The sequence below is a fragment of the Dipodomys spectabilis genome, unplaced genomic scaffold, assembly GCF_019054845.1.
Source record: "Dipodomys spectabilis isolate Male_0828 unplaced genomic scaffold, ASM1905484v1 ptg000516l, whole genome shotgun sequence".
Lineage (NCBI taxonomy): Eukaryota > Metazoa > Chordata > Mammalia > Rodentia > Heteromyidae > Dipodomys > Dipodomys spectabilis.
The window spans coordinates 430,581-442,688 of NW_024871193.1; the positions used below are offsets into that span (position 1 = coordinate 430,581).

The 12,108-nt window shown below is 40.7% G+C and overlaps 1 pseudogene; it reads left to right on the forward strand.

Moving 5' to 3' along the window:
* Positions 1-11,606: 11,606 nt before the first annotated feature.
* Positions 11,607-11,706, forward strand: LOC122099513 (annotated as a pseudogene).
* Positions 11,707-12,108: the final 402 nt, after the last annotated feature.

Consider the following 12,108-nt stretch of genomic DNA (forward strand, 5'->3'; position numbering starts at 1 on the left):
CACCAACCCCTTGGGACATCTCAAATATATTGTGACCCCTCATCAGTATGGCGTCACCAATTGTGACCTCAAAACATTATTATAACATGATGTTGAGACATCACATTGTCATTGTGAAATCACTGTCCTATTGGGTTTTTACATGCTATGACCTATGTCATAGCATACTATGAAGCTTCTTCTATCACCTGGTATTCTCACATTGAATTATGAGTAATTGAAATTAGATATATCATTCTGATATTACAAATAAACTAACATCACAAAACCATTGTGACCTCATCACCACTGTGACATCAAAAACACAATAAGACATCTCATTTCCATTGTGACATCTTATTTCCATTGTGACATTATGAATCACATTGTGCCATCACAAATCTATTATGACCTCTTACCACATTTGAAAGCACACGTGATCTCTGTGACATCACAGAACGTTTTTTGTATCCATATCCTCATGGGGAACTAATGACAACTGACATCATATATACCATTGAAACATAACAAATCTTTTCTGACATTATCATAATTGTGACATCATGTTGCCATTGTGACACCATCAGCCCATTTTGACATGTACCACTACAATGACATTATAGCATTGTAACACTGCATTGTCATTTTGATGTCATATACACGGTGTGTTTGCCTATTATGTTATTTGATTCTATTTCTAATGTGGCATGTTGGTTGATATCAGAAACCCATTGTGAGTTCATGACCATTGTGATATCACAGTGCCTTAGTAGCATCACATTGCCATTGTGATGGCACATTGCCAAATTGATGTCACAAAGGGATTTTGATGTGACAATGGTTATGACATCACAATGAGTTTCTGATATCAACCCATATGCCAAATTTCAAATACAATGAAATCACAGATTAGGCATTCATAATGTAACTATGATGTCACAATGACATAATGGCAAATGCTATAATGTCATTGTCATTTTGTGATGTCACCATAAGCTAAAGATGTCATAATAAAAATGTGACATCACACTGTTATGACTTCACACAGGGTTTATAATGTTACAATGGTTATGAGGTTACAATGTGTTTCTGATATCAACTGATATGCCACATTTGAAATATTATCAAATCATAGGATATACATTCACAGTGTCTCTATTACAGCAAAATGGCAATGCAATGTCATAATGCTATGAAGTCACTGTAGCTTGGCGATGTCACCATGAGCTGATTGTGTCATAACGACAGTCTGATGTCACATTGGTGATGATGTCACAAAGTGTTTGTGATGTCAAAATGGCATGTCAGATCTTAATTGCCATTAGTTTATAGTGAGGTTAGAGAATGAAATCATAATGACATACTCGAACTGTGATGACACAAAGGCCATATTTTTTGTCAAAAGTGCTAGCATTCCTAACAGGTTTCAGTTTTCAAAATGTTAATGATATAAAAATAGGTTAGTTTGTAATATCACATCTTATTTCAAATTTCAATTGCTATAAGTTCACAATGATACACGTTCATAGAAATAGCTTGATATCCCAAAGACGATGAATATTCTAAGATGTGATGAGGGCATAATAGATTTGTGAAAGCATGATTGTACAGTAATATCACAATTGCAATATGATGTCAAATTATGTCATAAGAGTGTTATGTGACAATTAGTTGGTGATGCCATAATAGTGATGAGTTCAAAATACTTTTGTGATGTCGCAGTAGATTGCTGATGTTACAATGGCATTCCAGACCTCAATTGTCATTAACTCACAATGAGTATATAAGTTTAGAATGGGATTGTGAGGATTCCAAACGCATTTGTTGGCACAAATGTGATGAAGTCAGAACAGATTTGTGATGTGACAATGTGACACAACAGTCATTACATCTAGCAATGTGATGTCACAATATTCATGATGTCACAGTATATTTCTAAAATTTCCCTAATTCTAATGACAGCTTGTGGAATAGAGCTATGTGCTGAGTCCTTCAAAGGGTGCTCTGTGCTGTGTCTTGCACAGGGAGCTATGTGCAAAGTCTTTCACAGGGTGCAGTGTGCTGAGTCCTTCATTGGGTACTGTGTTCTGAGTCTTTCACAGGATGCTGTGTGCTGAGTAATGCGAAGAGTGCCACGTGCTGTGTCCTTCTCAGGATACATTCTTTCATTGGATCCTTGTAAGAGCTACACACTGAGATGATTATGCAGACAAGAATTTTGAGATCAGATATGTCTCCATGGCAGGGACAAAATTATGTATAACTGAAGACTAGTGAGTTGTCTACAGCAGACAATGGTTTTGTTCTGTTTTGGCTCAGTCATGAACCTTGAACTCAGTGCCTAGGATCTGACCCTTACTTCTTGGGCACATGGCTACCACTCCACCATGTGGAACCACGGACCCCCTTGCTACAGAGTGCCAGAGTGCCATGACCTAGGGGTCGATAGCTGCCTTCTCAGGAAGCTGAGATCTGAGGATCTGGGTTCCAAACTATCCCAGACAAAAAAGGTCCTATGAGACTATTATGTCCAATTGACCACTAAGAAACCTCAAGTGGAAGGTTGGTACTTTTGGTCATGCCTGTCATCTTAGCTACTCAGGAGGATGAGATCTGAGGATCATGGTTCAAAGCTAGCCTGGGCAGGAAAGTCCTTGAGACACTTAGCTCCAATAGACCACCAGAAAACCTGAAATGGCTTTGTGGCTCAAGTGGTAGAGCACCAGACTTTAGCTGAAGGGCTCAGGGACAGTACGCAGACCCATACATCATCTACCACCACCAACAACAAAAAAGCAGAAACTAACAAACCTGAAGTAGAGGGCTGGGACTGTGCCTTAGGGGTAGAGTGCTTTGCATATATGGAACCCTGGGCTTGATTTCTCAGGACCACTTCACTAGAAAAAAGCCTGAAGTAGCTCTGGGGTTCAAGTGGGAGAGAGCTATCCTTGTTCAAGAAAAACAAGGTACAGTGCTGAGTTCAAGCTCCAGGACTAGTGTATGCACGCACACAGGGACACACTCACTCACACATACAAACACACACACACACACACACACACACACACACACCAGAAGTGAAGCTGAGACACAGAATGGTAAAACACTGGCCTTCTGCACTGAGCTCATGGTCAGCACCCAGGCCCTGTGTTCAACCCCAAAACCTAGCCACCCAGGGCCCAACTAGGAGAGGTCAAATGTTTCAAAACATGATAAGCTTCACCAGCCCCAGATGACAGGAAGCTTTGTGATATCCGACATGTGCTTGGATTTCCCAAGGTTCTAGAAACCTAGGAGAGGCATCATAGGCTCATCATCGCCTGCAATTAAACATTTCATTAGGTTCAATGTCCTAGTCTTCTTGTAGAAGGACTCCTGAATTATATTGAGCACTGCATCTGAACACCGGAATATAGTTTCACAAAGGCAGGATAAGTGCAGGGAACTTGGCCTGCCAAGGGAGGTTACACAAATGAAGGCATCCTATCAAAACAGAGGACTGGTGAGAGAGATAGCTTGGGGTACAAAGAGGCCTTTTTCTCCTGGCCTTCAGAGCCTACCCACACTCATCCTCAATAATTGGCCCAGATGCAGTTGTTTGTCACACAGCTGTACAGGAGTGAGGCCTTTTGTTTGCCTGTTCAGACAATGAGTGAGGCTTCGTCCCACAGCATGGGGTGGGTAGAAACCCTCAGGTAACACTGGGAACAGTGAGGGGAGTCCCTGAACATGCACTGTTTCAAAAGCACTCTCTATGCTATTTAATCATTGTATTAAAAACAAATTTCCTAGTTTGGTGCTGGTCATTATAGCTACTCTGGAGCTACATCTAAAGGAATACATCCATACATACGCAAAGACATGGAGGTACAGGCCCTTTTTGCGGGGGCAGGTCCTGGGGTGGGATTATGAGCCTAGGCATTGTCCCTGAGCTGCTTTTGCTCAATGGTATTGCATTAACCTTCAGTCTCAGCCCCACATCTGGGCTTTTCTGTGATCTCTTAGAAATAACAGTGTCATGGACTTTCCAATACTGGCTGAATTCAAACTAAGGCTCTCTACATCTCAGCCTCCTCAGAGCTGAGATTACAGTCAGCAGCCACTGGCACTTCCCTTTCTTTCCTTCTTCATTTTTTACTCTGGACAAGCTGACCTCTTAAAAGGGTCACTCCATTGGTTTGAATTTATAAGTAAACTACCCAATGCTCTTTATAGCTGCTTTCTTTGAGAACTTTTTTCTCTCCTCATCTTCTCTGATCACAGGTTTGCAGCCAAAAGTGAGAAATGAGTGTTCCAGGATTTGGGAGCAAATGTGCACAGGACATGCCAGTTCGGTCACTTAGCATTGAGCTGCAGTAAATTTACTCTCTCAGGATGAGTGGATTGAAAGCTGGAACCATCCTCATGCAGTCTTCAGTGCTCCTTTTGCCTATAAAATGACCTAATAATTATGAGTGTTTCCAACCTTAATTATCTAGAACACACTTGAAGCATCTTTCTGTTTCTGTTTTTCTCTAGTACCTCTTGAGATTTAGACTAATGTTTTGTGTGGAGCAGTTCCTCAGCGAATCCCTGATTAAAGTTGCTTGAATCCTCCTCAGGAGATCGCCGTCCAAAGCCAGCCTGAGCAGGAAGTCTGTGAGCCTCTTTTCTCCAATAAACCACCAGAGAACCAGAAGTGGAGCAGTGGCCCAAAGGGTAGAGCTCCAGCTTTGAGAGAGAAAGCCAAGCAGGAGATACTGGCCAGAACAGGCAGGAAAACCTGGGAGGCGCTTATGTCCAATTTTTATCGACCAGATGGCTGGAAGTGGAGCTTTGGCAGTGGTAGAGCCTCAGCCTTGAGTAACACAACTCAGGATTGCATAGGGCCCTGAGTTTAAACCCTGGGATGACCACAAATAAATTCAAAGAGAGAAGGCCAAGTTAAGTATCAGTGCCTTACATACTTATGTGTGTATTTTACCTCCCGGAGTGCAAACAGACTATATAAAATGCTTCTGCTTTTTTTTACTGATTTATTTTTCAGAGATGCCTGTTGCATATTCTGCATCATAATTCTTCATTTCAGGCCCATCACTTTTCTCTTCCAGGGTTCCAGGCCTGTGTCCTTATATGATGCACACTTAGGCTCTCAGCAGGGTTTATTTACATTTTATTATGAGGCCAATACAGGAACAATCACAAATCAGGCAGGGGAAGACAAGATCAAATTTCTTAGAAGTAACTGGTATTCAGAAAAATTAACTTGGGGACCAAAAAATGGCAGCCTACATATGTAAAAACTACAATTAAGAAAAAGATGAGGGGGCTGGGAATGTGGATTAGTGAGAAAGTGTTTGCCTAGCATGCAAGAAGCCCTGGGTTCGATTCCTCAGTAGCACATACACAGAAAAGGCCAGAATTGGTGCTGTGGCTCAAGTAGTAGAGTACTAGAGACAGTGCCCAGTCCTTAAGTTCAACCGATAACTGGCAAAGAGATAGGTAGGTAGGTAGGTGGGTGGGTAGATAGATAGATAGATAGACAGACAGACAGACAGACAGACAGACAGACAGACAGACAGAAAGACAGAGGGAGAGAGAGAGAAAGGGAGAGAGAGAGAGAGAGAGAGAGAGAGAGAGAGAGAGAGAGAGAAAGGTGATAGATGAATCTGGTCTTGGAATTCAGGAGGGAAGAAGGGATTACTTCCCAACCATGAGGCCTTCTGCAGTGTGCCAGGATAGCAGCATCGCATTCACATAATCATAGAGCAGGAAGACTGTCTCTCTCCCACTTCTCAGGTAGCTGAAGGCCCCATAGCCAAGAGGGAAGAGCCAGGTTCTAACTAAGGTGCTTGGAGAGAGAAGAGAAACGGCCCTGCCACTCCTTGGACTGGGGATTAGCATTAATGTTGTGCAGAAGGAAGGAAGGAGAATGGACTCACCGAAGTAGAAGAAGGACCTTCAAATGTGACAGATGAAGAGTAAAAAACCCACTCCTTAAAACCAGAGATCAGGGTTTTCAACTCTGTTTCCCCCCCCCCCCACACACACACACCCACACTCACACACTAAACTGGCTCTCTATTGGTAACCTAAAGATAGCTGGAGGCACCCTTCACCTGAGGGAGGAAGGTTAATCAGTCATTGTTTGAAGAGGCTGAGAACAGCTTGACCCTGGTGTAACTCTAACAAATGTTTGAAGTCCCACCCCACCCCGTTGCTGGTTGTGCCTGGAATGAATGAAGTGTTTTTGCAGCTCACTTCCCTGTTGAGTGTGTACATTCTGCCTCCTAATCCTGCAGGCCTTGGCCTCTTCACCTAGCCTGGTTTTTGGAACTATTTTCTGTCCTTCAAATACAGTGTTACATGGAGTTCCTCTTGCTAACAGGGCTTGGGCTTGGATCCTGAGAACTTCATTTGAACCCAGGATGGGTCAATAATGTTTCTTTCCTGCTACTATAGCTTGAGAACTCCAAGAACATTTAGAGTGCAAGTAGCTTCTCATCACCAAGGGAAACCCAGGAAGCTCTTGAACATCTGACCTTTCAGAAGTGGAAGTCAGAGTATCATAGAATTTCCTACTCTGGCTGGCTTTACCCTGTGATCCTGAGACCTATCTCCTAAGCTAGGGTGATGGGCGTGAGCTACTGATTCTCTGCTAGGTTCAGAACTGTAATGATATTGTTAGTACAAGTCAACTGCTTATCACAAAGGGCTTGGGGAGCATATTAACCCTTTCAACATTGGACCTTTCAGAACTCTGTAGCACACAAGGTTATAATGCTAGAGTCCCAGAGGCTGGGCATATGGATCTACTAAACTTGAACCTTGAGCTCTGACTCAAGGTTCTGGTATATATCAGCATTCATTTTCCAGAGAATATTCTCTTAATTAGCAAATTGGAAAAGTACTTTGATTAACCCTCACTTTTGTCCAGTTGTGTGTCTCGAACTCAAGCCTGGGCACTGTCCCTGAGCCCTTCAGCTCAAGGCAAACAGTACCACTTGAGCCACAGTGTCTTTTGGTGGTACATTGGAGATAAGAGTCTAACAGGCTTTCCTTGCTTAGCCTTTCTTTGAACTGTGGTCTTCAGCTCTCAGTCTCCTGAGAAGCTAGTTTTCCAGGTGTGAGCCCCCAGCATCTGGCCTATTATTTTTGAAAGTCCTGGGGCTTGATCTTAGGGCCTGGGCACTCTCTCTGAGCTTCTTTTTCTCAAGACTAGAGCTCTACCACTTGAGCCACTCCACAGCTTCTGGGTTTTTCTGAGTATGTGGCACTGAGGATTCAAACCATGGCATTCATGCATGCTGAGCGAGCTCCTTACAACTAAGTCACATTTGTAGCCCCACCCTTACAATTTTATCCCTCAACTTGCCTATCCTCAAGAAAAGGCCTCTGATTATAAATCATCTAAAGAAATCCCTATAGGAAGGTGTCCAAAGATAAAGAAGACAAAGCTCATCTGTGGGAGAGACTCTAAACATGTGAAGACTGACAAATGCTTCCATTTAATTATGTATTATGTTTCAACACTTAATAAAGTATAAATGAAAATGAGTCAATATCCTAAATTATTGTGAATCATTTTAAAATAGATGTAAAACATGTATTAAATATTATGTGTATAATAATACTAAATACAATAAACAATAAATGAATCAAATAAAAAATAAAATACAAAATCAGTAATAAAATAATAATATGTAATAAACATACATATGTAATTATATATCATATATTACACATGTATAGAAACATTTTTCCAATTGCAGGGCGTTCATTTGGGCCCTCAGTACTCTAGCCTGAATTTGTTTTCCTCAAAGTAAGCTTCGCCTTCACCCATGGTGCAAAAGAGTTACCTGGAGGGTGAGATCAAATCACAGTAATTACAGAAATACTGGCCCCAGTTCCAAGACAGTGGCTTAATTTTTTTTTGAATGAAAGCAGTTATGTTCATTCAGTTCCATACAGAACATGTAAAAAAAACGCAGTGTAGAATTTTGTACAGCTTTTCAGACATCCTTACCTTACCCCCAAAGTGCTTCTCTGAGCACTACATTGTTTCTTTTTTGTACACTTTTATTGCAACAATGTTGTACAGAGTTATCACAGTTACATGATCAAGGTAATGAGTTCCTTTCCTATTGAGCATTGTTGCCTCTTCTTTTGTTTTCCCCCTAACATCCCTCCCCTCCCATCTCCACAACTACTCCCCCTGCCTAGCTTAGTGACTTTTTTTTAATTTTTGGCTTGGCACGGGGTTTGAACTCAAGTAGTGGCAACTCTGCACCTTCCCTCACATCGCTACAGATTTACCAAGACCCTGAGTTCAAATCCCAAGAAGGAAACTGGCAGAAATTCCAAATCAGGGGCCATCATTTCTTTTTTAATTTAGTTAAATAAATAATTAATTTTTCATTTATACTTTATTTTGCCAACCACGGGGCTTGAACTCAGGTCGTGGCAACACTGACTCAGCTTCCATCACCCTAGGCTACGGTGCAGTCTCTGGACCCCTAGCCAATCCTGGGATCCTAGGCCCTGAGGGTTTGCAGGAAGAAAAAAAGTAGGATACCACAAAACGTGGAGAACTTCAGAGGGCTGGAGTATTACGTTTTTTTTCTTTGCACCTTGAGTCTGAATGACAAGGCTGCAAAGTGGAAATGACCTGCCGTTGCTCATACATGCAAGGCAAGCACTCTACCACTGAGCCACCTTCTATTTTCTCATTCCTAGAAGAAGCTGCACATGAAGACAACACTGATCCTAATTTACAGTCTGTACCTTTGAATACGGAGGAACATCTTTCCTCTGCTCTCCATCAATTCCCTACTTTCCAGTTAGAATGACTTAGAATAATAAAAATGGAAAAAGAGAAAATAAATCATCATGAAAAAAAGCAGATGCAGAAAATTCACTGCATTTCTCTCACAAGTTCAACCAATATAAACTATTGGGGAAATACATGGACACCTTATTCCCACTGGCACTGAAAGTCTCTAGTTAGGCAATTCTGATGAAGATGAGGAACAAAATGAAAAAGTGAGGAGTCATATCAATTGCAAGAAAAAAAAATGGTGTAGGATCCAAGCAAATTACTTCTTTGGGCTGCTGAAAATAATCGGTTTACTAGAGTATGGTGACTTCTTTCCATAAAGGCCACTCATGTGAATACTAGGGATGACAATGAATATACCCTCTTCATCGGGAAGCCTACAGTGGACATTTAGAAATTGTCCATGAGTTGGTGGCTCAAGCAGCAGATATTCATGCAATAATTGTTAATGGCTGGACACCCCTGTGCAGTGCTTACTCGTGGAATAATACCAGTGTGGCGTCTTTCTTACTTCATCATGGTGCAGATACCAATGCTCAAACTAAATGCCTCTTGACTCCCTTGCATCTTGCTGCTGGGAATATAGATAGCAAAGATACACTGGATCTCCTTCTGTTGAACCATTATATCAAACCAGGTCTGAAGGACAACTTGGAAGAAACTGCCTTTGATATTACCAAAAGGATAAGTATGTATCACTACCGCTTTGAAGTTGTGGAAGGCTGTACAAATTGTTCTATTAAGTTGTAATGGTTAGGTTAAGTTTCTTTTCTTTTTTTTTTCTTTTTCCTTTTTTTGTTGAGTTTTATTATTTTATTGTAAAACACTATACAGAGGGGTTAAAATTACATGGGCAATGTAATGAGTAAATTTCTTTTTTCTATTGTGAAAATACTGTACAGAGGGGTTACAATTACATGGGCAAGATAGTGAGTACATTTCTTATCAAGCATTGTAGCCTCCTCCTTTGTTTACCCTTCCCATCCCTTCCTAGCCTCCTCCGGCCCCCCAATCCACCCCGCTCAACCAAAGTTGTAAAGTTCGTTTTTGACATGACAACTTGTACTTCTCATTGTTGCAACGGGTCCACTTGTATCCTTATTTAAACGACTTGTTTTTCCCCTTCCCCTCCACAAATTATACCAATATCAAATACAGTGAAAGCAGGGGTTATAATGTGGGGGAGAGACATACAAAGCAACAAAGAAATAATCTTATAAATGCGTTAGAAACAAATGCATGAAAGAAAAAACATTTAAATATATATCTTAGAGATCATTTTCCTAACTTCACCTTATCTAAACTTTTCTGCTTGACTCATACATATACTAGATATTGCAAATAAGGGAAACCATGGGAATTATGCTTCTTTGGGCTTGGCTTACTTCACTTAATATATTTTTTTCCAAGTCTTTCCATTTCCTAACAAATGGGGCATTGTCATTCTTTCTGTTGGCGCAGGCCGAAATTTTCTTAATAGAGATCTGGAAACAAAACAAATCAAAGAAAGGTTGGACAAATGGGATTGCATGAAGTTGCAGAGCTTCGGCATGGAAAAGGACATAGATAGCAGGATCAATAGAAAGCTTATGGATTGGGAGAAGATATTCACTAGCTATACAACGGACAAGGGTCTCATATCTAAAATATACTTGGAACTCAAAAAATTAAATCCCCCAACAAGAAATCATCAAAGAAACAACTACCCAATAAATAAGTGGGCTAAAGACTTAAAGAGAAACTTCTCTGAAGAAGAAAGATGGATAGCCAATAGACACATGAAGAAATGCTCAACCTCCCTAACCATAAAAGAAATGCAAATCAAAACAACATTGAGATACCACCTCACCCCAGTTAGAATGGTAAAAATCAAGAACTCTAATAACAACAGATGCTGAAGGGGATGTGGACAGAAGTGAACCTTACTTCATTGTTGGTGGGAGTGTAAACTTGTTCAAGCACTTTGGAAAGAAGTATGGAGGTTCCTCAAAAGACTCCACATAGAGCTCCCCTATGACCCAGCAATCCCACTTTTGGGCATTTGCCCAAATGTTTACAAACAAGACCACACTAAAGCTACCAGCACAACTGTGTTTATTGCAGCATTATTTACCATAGCTAAGATCTGGAAGCGACCCAGATGCCCCTTAGTAGATGAATGGATCAAGAAATTGTGGAATATATACACAATGAGTACATTTCTTAACAAGCATTAATGCCTCCTCCTTTATTTTCCCTTCCCATACCTTCTCATCTCTCCCCACTACCCCACCCAATCCTCCACGCTCCCCACCCCCTGCACCAAAGTTTTAAAGTTCGTTTTCTACATAAATGCTTGTACATCTTATTGTTGCAATGCTGTCAAGATAGGATATTCTGGTTGGTCTGTTCCTACATGGAAGAAAGAAAAGGTTCAGGTAGACTTTTGTGCAGGTAAGACCTCATTTGGGAAAATGTCAGCTGCAGAAGTTTAGGAGTAGCTCTTAAGCAAGGCTTACTTTGAATCCATTAGCTCTGCAAAGCTAACTCAGTTGCATAAATACGTACTTGAAAAAGCCTTCACCTTCAAAGTGCTTCAAAGTATGATCAAATCTAAAATGAAAAAGACTTAAAATTGTCATTGACAAAAAAATGCAAATGTGAGCAATCGACCGAACAATATAATTTTTTTCCACTATACACATTATTTTACGGAAATAAGATCAATAGTATTGTTAGGAACAATAAGGTTTCCTTGCTACAAATAGGCACCCAAGGATATAAGCCTGTATAAAGATTGCATCATTAACTACTTAAATTTAGAGGATGCTACATGCTTCAGAAGCACGTATACCGAAATAACAACAATACAGAGATTAACATGGCACTTGCACAAGGATAATATGAAAATTTGTGATGTGTTCCATACTTTTCATTCCTCAGTTGCAGAAATGAAAACAGTTATTAACAAGTTGATTACAAAATTACAAGTGTAACAATATATGCAAGTGTTAGAATTAAACGTTAGTTTGACATCAGTGTGTAAAATCTTCACCTTAGAAAGGCCTTTACATAGAATAACCTTTACAAAACTTTCGAAATTAGTTAGCATTGTCATTTTTTCCCAAAGAAATATACTACTATAAGAACCTAGAAAAAGGGGCTGGGAAGGTGGCTCAGTGGTAGAGCGCTTGCCTTGCATGCATGAGGCCCTGGGTTCAATTCCTCAGCACCACATTAGCAAAAAGAAAAAAAGCAAGAAATGACACTGTGGCTCAAGTGGTAGAGCGCTAGCCTTGTGCTGGAGAGCTGAGGGACAGTGTCCAGGCCCAGAG